Below are 11210 nucleotides of genomic sequence, written 5' to 3' on the forward strand. Positions count from 1 at the left end.
GGGTTTAAAATCAATTAAACAAATTAAATTTAATGTGCTTAAAACTCTAGAATTAATGACTCTAGTAATTTAGGTAGATGAGACCAAAAAGGTACTCTACTTAGAACCAATTTGATTTAGCCCGATTTAGATTCATCAAGTCGAAAGATAAGTAGATTAAGTTGATTAATTGATTTAATTCTAGGCTGAAATGTATTATTTTGGTCAATTATTAATTAATCGGTAAAATCCCTAATTTTAGGTTAATTGTAACCATGGATGTTAATCAATTTTCTGTTTGCCATTATTGATAATAATTTGGTAATTTTATTATTTATGAAATTTTGTCTTTTTAGTCAAATTCACATCTCAATTAATAAATATTCGTACTATAGTTAGTAGTGGTACCCACCAATGCTGGCTTCTCTAGAGGAGAAACCATCGAATTCTTCACTGAAAATTGAACCATCTCCTCCTCTAATAACGAAATCTCGTCCTTCGCCATCTCTTCTGCCATCAAAGCCACCGCTCACCCTAAAACTCCAGCCCCAGTCGTCCTGTTTCTTTGAAAGACCTAGAGAGACCACTCTTAACTTTCTTAAATCTATTTTAATATGTATCTTTTATTTCATATTATTTCAAACTTTTTTATTTTTAATTAATGTTTATAATTAATAAATATATTGCTTTAAATTTTTTAAAAAAATAATAACTCTTTTATTTATAAAACCAAATATTAATAAATATGTAATTATTTTTAAAAACACCAACTAATTCTTTTGATATATTTTTCTTTATATATAATATTTATTATTTTCTCCACCTATATGGTGGTTATGATGATTTCTATTATGGATTGAAAAATAAATATTACACATAAAATTATATTTACTAAAAATAATGATATTTGCAATAATTATTGGGTTTTATAACTAATAAAAGAGTTATTAATTAAAATGATGAATTCAAAATAAAAAATTGAAAAATATTTTTATTAATTATAAACATTAATTAAAAATAAAAAGCTTGAAACAACATAAAATAAAATAAATACATATTAAAATGCTTATGAGAGAAATTAGACACGAGACTCAAAGATAAAATCATAATTATTTTAACTAAAAGAGCTAATATGTTAAAATATTAATTAAAAAATTTGAAATAAAAATACAAATGTGAGTAAGAGAGAGTCGAATCCGAACTCAAGAACAAAAGTATTAACATTTAACCATCTGACAAAAAAAGTTAAGTTATTAATTTTTAGTAAAAATGCATCTTATAAGGCATGTTTTCACTGACACAACAATAAAAACGCGTCTTGTATTATGCATTTTTAGTGAAAACGCATAGTGAAAACATTATGTAAGATGCGTTTTCACTTTCTCTCTCCAAAAACTCTCAAAAAACGATCTATACTAGTAAATATAAAAAAACAGCATAATTCCTTACTATTTATAAAATAGTAACATATACCAATAAATTAACTAATGAAAGAACTATCCATTATTTGAGGAAAAATAATTGTATGTTTATGTAAGACATGACGACTGTGGAGAATATGGAAACTTATATCTTAATTTATGTGAGTAGTATTCTTCCTCTTTTAAAATTTATTATAATTTTATAACCGTAACTTGATTTACGTCACGGAACTTTTGGTAATATTTTTGGTTTTTAATTAGATGATGGTACATTACTACATTTATGATTAGGACGGACTAAAATTAAATTAATTTTTTTATTAGAGTCAAATTACATTTTGTTCTAGGATAGGTCTTTCACCCAATTTTGAAGATCCGCTCAGAAAGTGAAAGGGTTTAAACAAAATACGAGACCCGAAAAATAGACTTGAGTAAAATTTGAGACTTGTTTTCTATATAGGTCGGCTCTTGGATGAGATTTTTTACCCGAGCTCGGCCCGAAAATATTATGTTATAAAATAATATTATATTGGTTATATATATTAAATAATAATTATATATATTTATATTAAATCATTAACTCAATAACAATTAAACCATTACCTAAAAGTATATTTAATATAATAAAATATTTAGTATATATATTTGTTTTTTAATAAAAAACATTTATTATATTTATATTTTTAATGTATTTTTAATCAGTTAAAAAACTTTTATTTTAACTTTTTTAGTACATTTAGTGTATTATATATTTTAAAAAAATTATTTTTAAATAAAAATTAATTAAAAAATCAAATTTGGAGGGACCGGGTCGGGCCCAGATTTATTTTTCTTAAATTGGGACAGGCTTGGACAAAAAGTAAATCCATTTTCGGGTTATGCCGAGTCCGGGCTTAGAAAATTGGTCTAGATACTTTGCATAGGCCCGACCCGACCCGGCACATACCTCTCGTCAAAATGCAACCTTTTCATTGTAAGTTTAGAACTTTATAAATTTAGAAAGACTAAATCACAATTTTATTATTTTAGCTGTTAACATGTATTAATTTATAATTTTTTGAAATTTAGAGGAGTTAAAACACAATTTTTTTTCCAAGGGTCAGGGCCCTTCTCTGCCCCCTCTAGTGTCGCCCTTGTTTACAATATTAGTGAAAAACAATTATGTAATAAATTTATAAATAAAAAAAATTGATATGAAAACTAAATGTAAAAAAAAAATTGATATGAAAACTAAATGTGGTTTTAGTTGAAATTGTAAAATTGAGATAGTGAAATTTATGATATTTTGGATTCAAATCTTATGATTTTCATCATATGTATATGTATTTTTTAGATTTATTAAAATATAAAAATATTAATACCCAAAATAATATTTGTTACTTTATAAAAGATAAAATTTTAGTAATTTTACAATTGAATTGAAATCTTATTAATAAATGATACTAACTCAATTAAACACATATTAAATAATCATAATCAACAATACAAATAAGATAAATAACCATACCTAAAACTGGACAATTCCAATACAACTATCAACCCAATTAGTAATATTTATTGTTAAATGAAGTTCTAATTGATAATTTTACCAATATAATAATTTATTCTTAACTTGAAATTTTAATAATAATTTCACATTTAAAGAAGTTACTAATAATTGTTCTTTTCACATTCTCTAAAAAAGAAAAATTCAAATATTAATATCTGTAACATCTACTTTTGGACTATGTCTTCTTAACTTGCAAACAAATTGATAATTGTAATTTCGTAAAATGTTTGAAACTAGTCAATTAAATTTTATAAACAACAACCAAACAACCTGTGTCAAGTTTAATAGTAATTCAGTTTTAATTAGTTATAATTTCTAAAATTAACGAAATAAAATTATATTCTTAACAGCACGTTTGGTTTCGGGGGAATGAAATAGGGTTGTAATCAGTAATTCAGTTGTTTGGTTGTTTGGTTGAATGGAATGGAATAGAGCTGTAATAGTATTCTTGTGTTTAGTTGAATGCAATAGATGTTATAATATCATAAGGGAAAAGGTTTAAATGACCAAAATACCCTTAACAAAAAAATTTATGTAGATGATTATTGTTATTGTTATTAAATTTTAATAAGGGCACGTTTGGTTCGCTGTAATGGAATAGAGGTGTAATGGAATAGATGCGTAATGGAATAGAGGCGTAATAAGTAATTCTTTTGTTTGGTTGAATGGAATGGAATAGAGGCGTGATGGTATTCTTGTGTTTGGTTGAATGGAATAGAGTTGTAATAGCATAAGGAAAAAAAAAACTAAAATGACTAAAATACCCTTAGCAGAATTTTTAATAAGATTATTGTTATTGTTATTAAATTTTAATAAGATTATTAATATAAATAATAAATAATTTAATCATATTTTAATATAATTATTATTAAATATAATTTAATAAAAATATAGAATTTAATAAAATTCTTAATATATTTTTCTTATAATAATTTACTTAAATCATAATATATAATAATATAAAAATAATATATAATCTCATTTATTATTTTTAAACCATAATACAAATTTAATGTGCTAAAATATCATTAGTGAATCAAATAATTTAATTATTCTACAAAAAATATTAGAAGTAATAAATAACTTGAGAATTATATTTTGCATAAATAGAATATTCAAATATTAACAAAAGGTTACATGATTTTATTAATTTATATGTTATAAAATTTTACAACATCAAAAAGTTACAACATTACCATTGAATTTATTCACAAATTGATGATCCAAACCAACAGGGTCAAATAAACATAAATAAATACATAAGCATGGCTATTAGAGCTCAGAGAAGGCACCCTCTGTGTTCCATTCAGAATTAATCATAAAAAATATTTCATATACCATCCATGATGCATGTTGATCAAAACAATTCAACTTTTCTTTTTCCCATTTCAATTGTTGGAAACTCCATCATTCACGTTTGTTGTCCTTCAATTTCAATAGCAGCAAGCTGCTTCAAATGACATTAGTGTGGATTGGATGACTGACTTTGCCATGGAGCTGATATGAAAATTCATCCATTTGCCTCAGCTCTGCAATTTATTTCCCAACAACGGCCGAATGAAGGTGGATTCCATGTCATTATTTTCAGACAATTGAATAGATTGGTTCATTTTCGACAGATACTTTCTCTCTTCACTTTTCCTAGGATAACGGATACAATCCACCATTATCAATGCTGCTCCTACAACCCTGCAAGTTTCACATATTTTGCAAGCTATATTCAAGGTCACTCCAACCCTGCAAAGTATGATTGTAGGCAACAATGTATGAGTTAAAACTTAAGGCTTACCCTCCCAAGTAAACTTCTTCACCCAATGCAACAGTAGCTATTAAAGCCACAAGTCAAAACTCAGTGCATTTAAGTATGACTAAAAATAAGTCAAAACTCAAAATTGAAATCACAAGCATAAAAGGCTGACTCAATCTAGGAAACATAGGAAACAGAAACATGTAAGGACAACCAAATGAAAATGGAATTAAATTATCAAAGAGTCTTACCAGCCATAACCATTAGCAGTCTTCAGACACTTTTTTAACATTTTGAACATCTTACCAACATTGAACACACTAAAGATTGCTTAAATATGTTAACAGAACAAACACCAATCATAACAATTTCCACCAGCTCTTGCAAAAATGGAGAAAGCATCACACAAGCAATTAATCTAGCAAATATAGCATAGAAACACAAGACTGAAAGATCCTTAAAGCATATATCTTATCACTTTCTTAACTATTCTATGTCAATCAATTGATCTTGGCAAAACATATGAAATGGGGAACACTAGAACAAATATTTCATCTCGCTCAAATGGCCAAATCATGCAAATCAGGAGTCAATTTCCTAGAAAAGACTAAATGTTACCTAGTAATTTGTGTATCTATGCCATGTTCTGCTAACAGTCATGTCATCATCGTATAATAATTCATAATTAATAATTCATATTTTACAGATTTTGAATAACACATCTTCTTGTCATGTTTGAGTTATTTATCTGTGTATGAATATGATGTATCATTTCATCTCTAATATTGCTAGTTCTAAAGGGAAACTCTCGAGATCATAATTAGATAGCTACAAAATCATTTCATCTCTAATATTGCTAGTTCTAAAGGGAAATTCTCGAAATCATAATTAGGTAGCTACAAAAGCATACATAAATTAGACTCAGTACCGTGCTTATCGATTTCCATGTCTGAACTAACCTGCAAAAGACGATGAATCAGGCTGGTTCAAAGATGCATATTTGTACCATCAGACTTAACCGAACTTGGAAGTACCTTCTCATCTAATTGACCTTCAACAATCGATTCCGTTGACTGACACGAATAGACCGGATTTGCATATATAATGTTTGAGATTTTCAGTGCCGACACCTATCTCAAACTTCATGGCTATTCTTCAACTTTAAATTTCAAATTATATTCAAAAGCACTAATTTTCAATTTTTCATACCTTTAGCTTCAAAGCTGGGAACCCATTCAGCAGTAATCAGTGTATTGACATTCAAGGATGTGGCATCTACATTGTCATTTATAAAATCAGAAAACAAGTAAAATAATTGACACCTCCAGTGAATAACTTATCTCGAAGTTATGCCAGCATACAAAGCAAATGATCCATCAAAATAGGTTTTGAGACCAGTCCATTGTTCTTTTAAACATGCATAACAATATAAACAACCTCAAATTTAGCACAACTCTAGGAGAGTAATTTCAATGGAATCTAGAATGCGAATCAATCGCAATGCAAATGCAAGCTTGACATGCTAATACTACTCTTGAAATTGCTTCCTATTGAGACAATCGACCTAAACTTTTCACTTTCACAAATAGATAACCAATAAACATAAAATGCCCACAACTTAGAATTTTAAGGCTATTTTCAGTACCCACATTTTTTTCTAGAAACCCAGACAAAGACACCAGATCAACCAATCAAAAGGGTACCTAATCGATCCCAAATATTCGATTAAGGGAAATAAAATTAAATCCGATTCGCAAACTATAAATCGGGTGAAATATTAAGTAGTTCCAGAAAAGAATAACTTCAAAATCATTTCTTCCTAAGCACCCAAGCACTGAAATATAAAATCAAATAATAAATCGTGAAATGGATGTGAGAAAAAGGGGTGACCTTGGAAGGATCGACTTTGGGGAAGCTTTTGACAATGTCGAGGACTCTGTCGATTACTTCTTCTTTAGTAAGGTGATCGTCGTGCGATAAGAATAGTCGGAGGAGACTCCATTGCGACGGAGCTCTTGAAGCAGTTGGCGTTAGGGTTTGAACAGGCAACCGAATGTGGCGAAGTACAGCGGCTCTTAAACGGCTTCTGTTTGATGTTGGGAGGGAGAGGGTGGAGGTCGATTTTGGGTAGGGAAGGAGGGTAAAACAGAGACCGATTTGGGAAGACGTCCGTAATAGGGATCGTCATTTTGGGAAGGGAATACAAAAGCAGAGAATTTGGGGAATAGGTCGGTAATGTAATAGGCGCGTAATAGGCATTATAGCGAACCAAACACAGGATTAGGTGGGGCTCGCGGAATAGATGGGTAACCGTATACCCATTACAGTGAACCAAACACACTGTAAGATTATTATTAAATATAATTTAGTCATATTTTAACATATTTTTTTATTAAATACAAATTAAAAAATTAATATATAATTTAATAAAATATAATTATTATTAAAATATGAAGTAATAAAAATTATAATATATAATATTATAAAATAACATATAACCTATTTTATTATTTTTAAACTATAATGCATATTTAATGTGCTAAAATATCATTAGTGAAATAAGTAATTTAATTATCTTCTAAACTAAAAGCAAAATATTGGAATTGATAAATAGCTTGAGAATTATATTATCCAAACATAATATTCATACATTAGCAAAAAGTTACATGATGTCATTAGCTTATATGCCATAATCTAAATGTTAAATTTTAAAACACCAAAAAGTTACAACAGTTTGTGGCATTCTACTAATGGCATCTTACCATCCAAATATTACATATACAGAAAGTTATAAAAACATCACCAACACAACCATGATTTTTAATGGTCAGAAAGAAATCTTCTCACCCATTCCAATCGAACTGAAGAAGGTAGACTGAAAAAAATGAGCATTTGCATTGGATGGTCAGGAACTTTGCTCAACGCACGATAACGCTCATCCTTAGTTAATCCTTCTACTTCGCATAAGGCCAGATATAATTGTTTTAGCACTTTCTTGGATCACTTTCTCGGAGGCAATACTCCTACTTAATTCAAGGCCAACAGTTCGTATATTTTCCCCCAATAACATAGCAGCATGAGTAATTGAAGTAAAAATTTCTTCAATTCCATTATCTATTTTTTTTCTTCTTTGAAGATGTGGTACCATCTTGGTTTGGCGTCGGCGGTTGCAATTGTGTAGCTAAGACATCCATATCATCCAAGGAAAACATCATCTTCGCATCCACAGTAATTTTTTTCTTCAAGATTATTTTCAGTAATTACATCCTCGGCATCTATTTCTTCAACAATATCTGCAGCTGTTTGAGCATCTTTCCTAGTGGCTTAATCTTTTGCATATATGGAATTAAGTTGGTCATAATAAGGGAAACTGCAATGTCTGAATTTATCGGCTGCTTTATAACTCTATAAAAAAAAGAATCCACATTAGATATAAGTTTGGTCAAAATAAGATAATAAAGATAGGAAATAATTCTTACACTTATATATGAGTTCCACACAGCATCTTCAATAACAACCATTTGCCTATGCTCATCCCAACCAAAGCCTTTATTGTCTTTTTTATTGAACATGTTGTAAACGATTGCCCAATCCCTTTTCAATGTCCTAATCATCTATTCAAGATTAGGTTTAGCCTTCAACATAGCATGAGGTAAAACTTTTTCTAAAATTCTTTCCAACTCATTTAAATAACCAGCCTTGAATCTCATATCTGCATTATAGGTTCCAATATTGTACAAGTCAACCATACTGCTCACAAACACAACATCTTCTTCTAGAATCCATTTGCTTTTAGTTCCTCGAGAATTTTGGGAAGAAATACTTAATTGTGAAAAACCTGACATAACTATCTTAAGAAAAAATGCAAATTAAAATTAGGTTCGATATTATTAATTAGAAGGTTGACACTTTATAAAATTATAACACATGACGAATCAAAATAAAATAAATTAAAGTTGCAATTCAACAAGTTCAGTACAATACATAAAGAGAATTCAAACAACGCCAAAGTTTCGTAAACTAGATACATGAAATAACATAAACAAATCAACCTTCTACTATGTTTTAATAAACCTAACTAATTTCTAAATATTTTCCATTCATAGAACATTTGATTGGCTAGTTCCATCCTCCAAGTAGCCCATGTATCTAATGGATGAATATTTACAATACTCGGTTCATCGTCATCTATCACATTACTAGCTAATCCTTCTCCAACTTCGCTTCAATAGGATCAAGACTCTTATAGGTTTGAATAAAATTATGGAGTAAACAACATGCAATAATGATTCTACTATGCACCCTCGCAAGATAGAATGATGAACTCTTAAGTATTCCCCAACTAAGTTTTAATAATCCAAAGCATCTTTCAATAACATTGCATGTTGAAGCATGTTTCATATTGAAAAATTCTTCTAGAGTACTTGGTTAGTAACCCTAACGCCACTCATTAAAATGATATTTTTGTCCTCTAAAATGAGCGAGAAATCCCTCACAGTTTGTGTAATCAGTATCAACTAGATAATAGCAACCTATAAAAAAGAAAGAAAAAACTATTTATCATGGTTAACTTTCCTAAAAAAGTTTGATCTTAAAAATTAATTCAAATTTCTCCAATTCTGCATTTTACCATGAGGAACTTTTAGTCCATATCTCCTACTAATAGCATCTCGAAGAACCTGTCCATTAGCAACAAAACCTTCCCAACTAGGAAGAACATAAACAAAATGCATATCAGGTGTACAAACACTTAACATATTTGTTGTTATGTCACATTTTCGCGTTCGATATCTAGGTTTATCAATTGTTGGAACCCTAATCTTCATGTGGGTTCCATCTAAAGCATCTAAGCAATTCTACATCACATGTAAAACATCGAGTTAGATTACTATATTTAAATCTAAATCAAGTAAATTATGTATGAGCTATATATAGAACTCACTCCAATACCTTGAACCATTTACACTTTGGGTCTGTAGAATTAGCTGTAATTAGCTCTGCCTTTTTAAATAAAAAATGTTGTAAGCGTATGACAACATTTAAAACATTGTGAAATGATCTACAAATGGTTTCCCTAGACATATTAAAGTGATGTTTGATAACTCAGTTTTTAAGATGATGAGAAATGATATGTAAAAACATTGCCACTTGCTCATCAATAAGCATGTTCTTTGACGACTTCAATCCTCCTAAAGTTTGTAAAATCTCACATAGTTTTAAAAAGGTAATTTTATTCATCCTAACTTGTTAAATACAAGTCTCGACACTAGCATATACAAGTCTTTTCATATAATCTCGTTTTGTATAAAAATCTAAAATATATGATCTAATCCTTGGTCCATAAGTACGTAGGTTATGGATGACACCTAATATAACTAAGAACCAACTCGCAACTGTACACATTTGCAACCATACTGTCAATGCAAGCTTAATTATTTTACGCCTCTCACTTTGTATTATTAAAGGCAGACGAGCCATTACTGCAAGTTATTAAAGTGTTACATATCTTCAAATCATAATAAAAGGGTCACATTTCCTCAATACTAATTTCCATAACAGTAAAACAAAATCAAAGAATTTAATTGTCAAAGAACTTATAGTTATTCAGTGAATACAAGAGGCTCAATTGTGGGTGGAGGAAGCAATCAAGCAAGCCAAAGAAAAATCGGAAGTAATAACACACTTTCAAAGAAAAATGAATAATACATATTAAGAATCTTTACAAAGCATAAATAGAAATTACAACTATCTTTGCAAGTAAAAAAACTTGAAATTAATTTCTTTATCAAATTTCATTCAACAAAAGCTGGCTCCTTGTTTAGCAAATAATAATGTCTTGAATAAAATTATAGTTGTTTTAAAAGAAAATTTAATGATGAACATCTAAACAATTGTAGATAAAACTTTTCTTCTAGAATTTACATTAATCAAGAAGTATAGGATTTCATTGACTTAGTAACTTGAAGGATGCAATCCAAAAGTGGATAAAATGGATAAAATGATTTGTATATATATTGTAGAATGATTTGCAAATTATGAAATAACAAATATGTTCATTTTTTGAAATAAATTATGTTCATAGTGGTAATTATAATTTGTAATCAAACAATATAAATAATATAAAACATTTTTAAAGACTAAAATTAAATATAACATAAATGAAACATATCAAAAATAAAAATAGTTTTAAAAATATCAACAAAAGTGCATTTAAAACTTATAGAATCAAGTAGTTTAATGGTAATAATTTCGTTGTGATTATCATGATTTTGCCTTTGTTTATTGAAGAGATTTTTAGTTATTATAAGCATTAAGATAATTGCATACCAAGTCATTGTACATTTAATATGACTTAGTTAGGTCTTTTTTGTTTTTTTATATGATTTTTTATTCAATTATTATTTATTAAATTTTGACTTAATATAAAACTTAATATTTTTAGTGTTGAAATCTAACATGATGTACTCATAGTGTATAACTACCGTGAGTCATCAAATAATTAAAAATAAAGCCA

The sequence above is a fragment of the Gossypium raimondii genome, chromosome 7 (genome assembly GCF_025698545.1).
Source record: "Gossypium raimondii isolate GPD5lz chromosome 7, ASM2569854v1, whole genome shotgun sequence".
Classification (NCBI taxonomy): Eukaryota; Viridiplantae; Streptophyta; class Magnoliopsida; order Malvales; family Malvaceae; genus Gossypium; species Gossypium raimondii.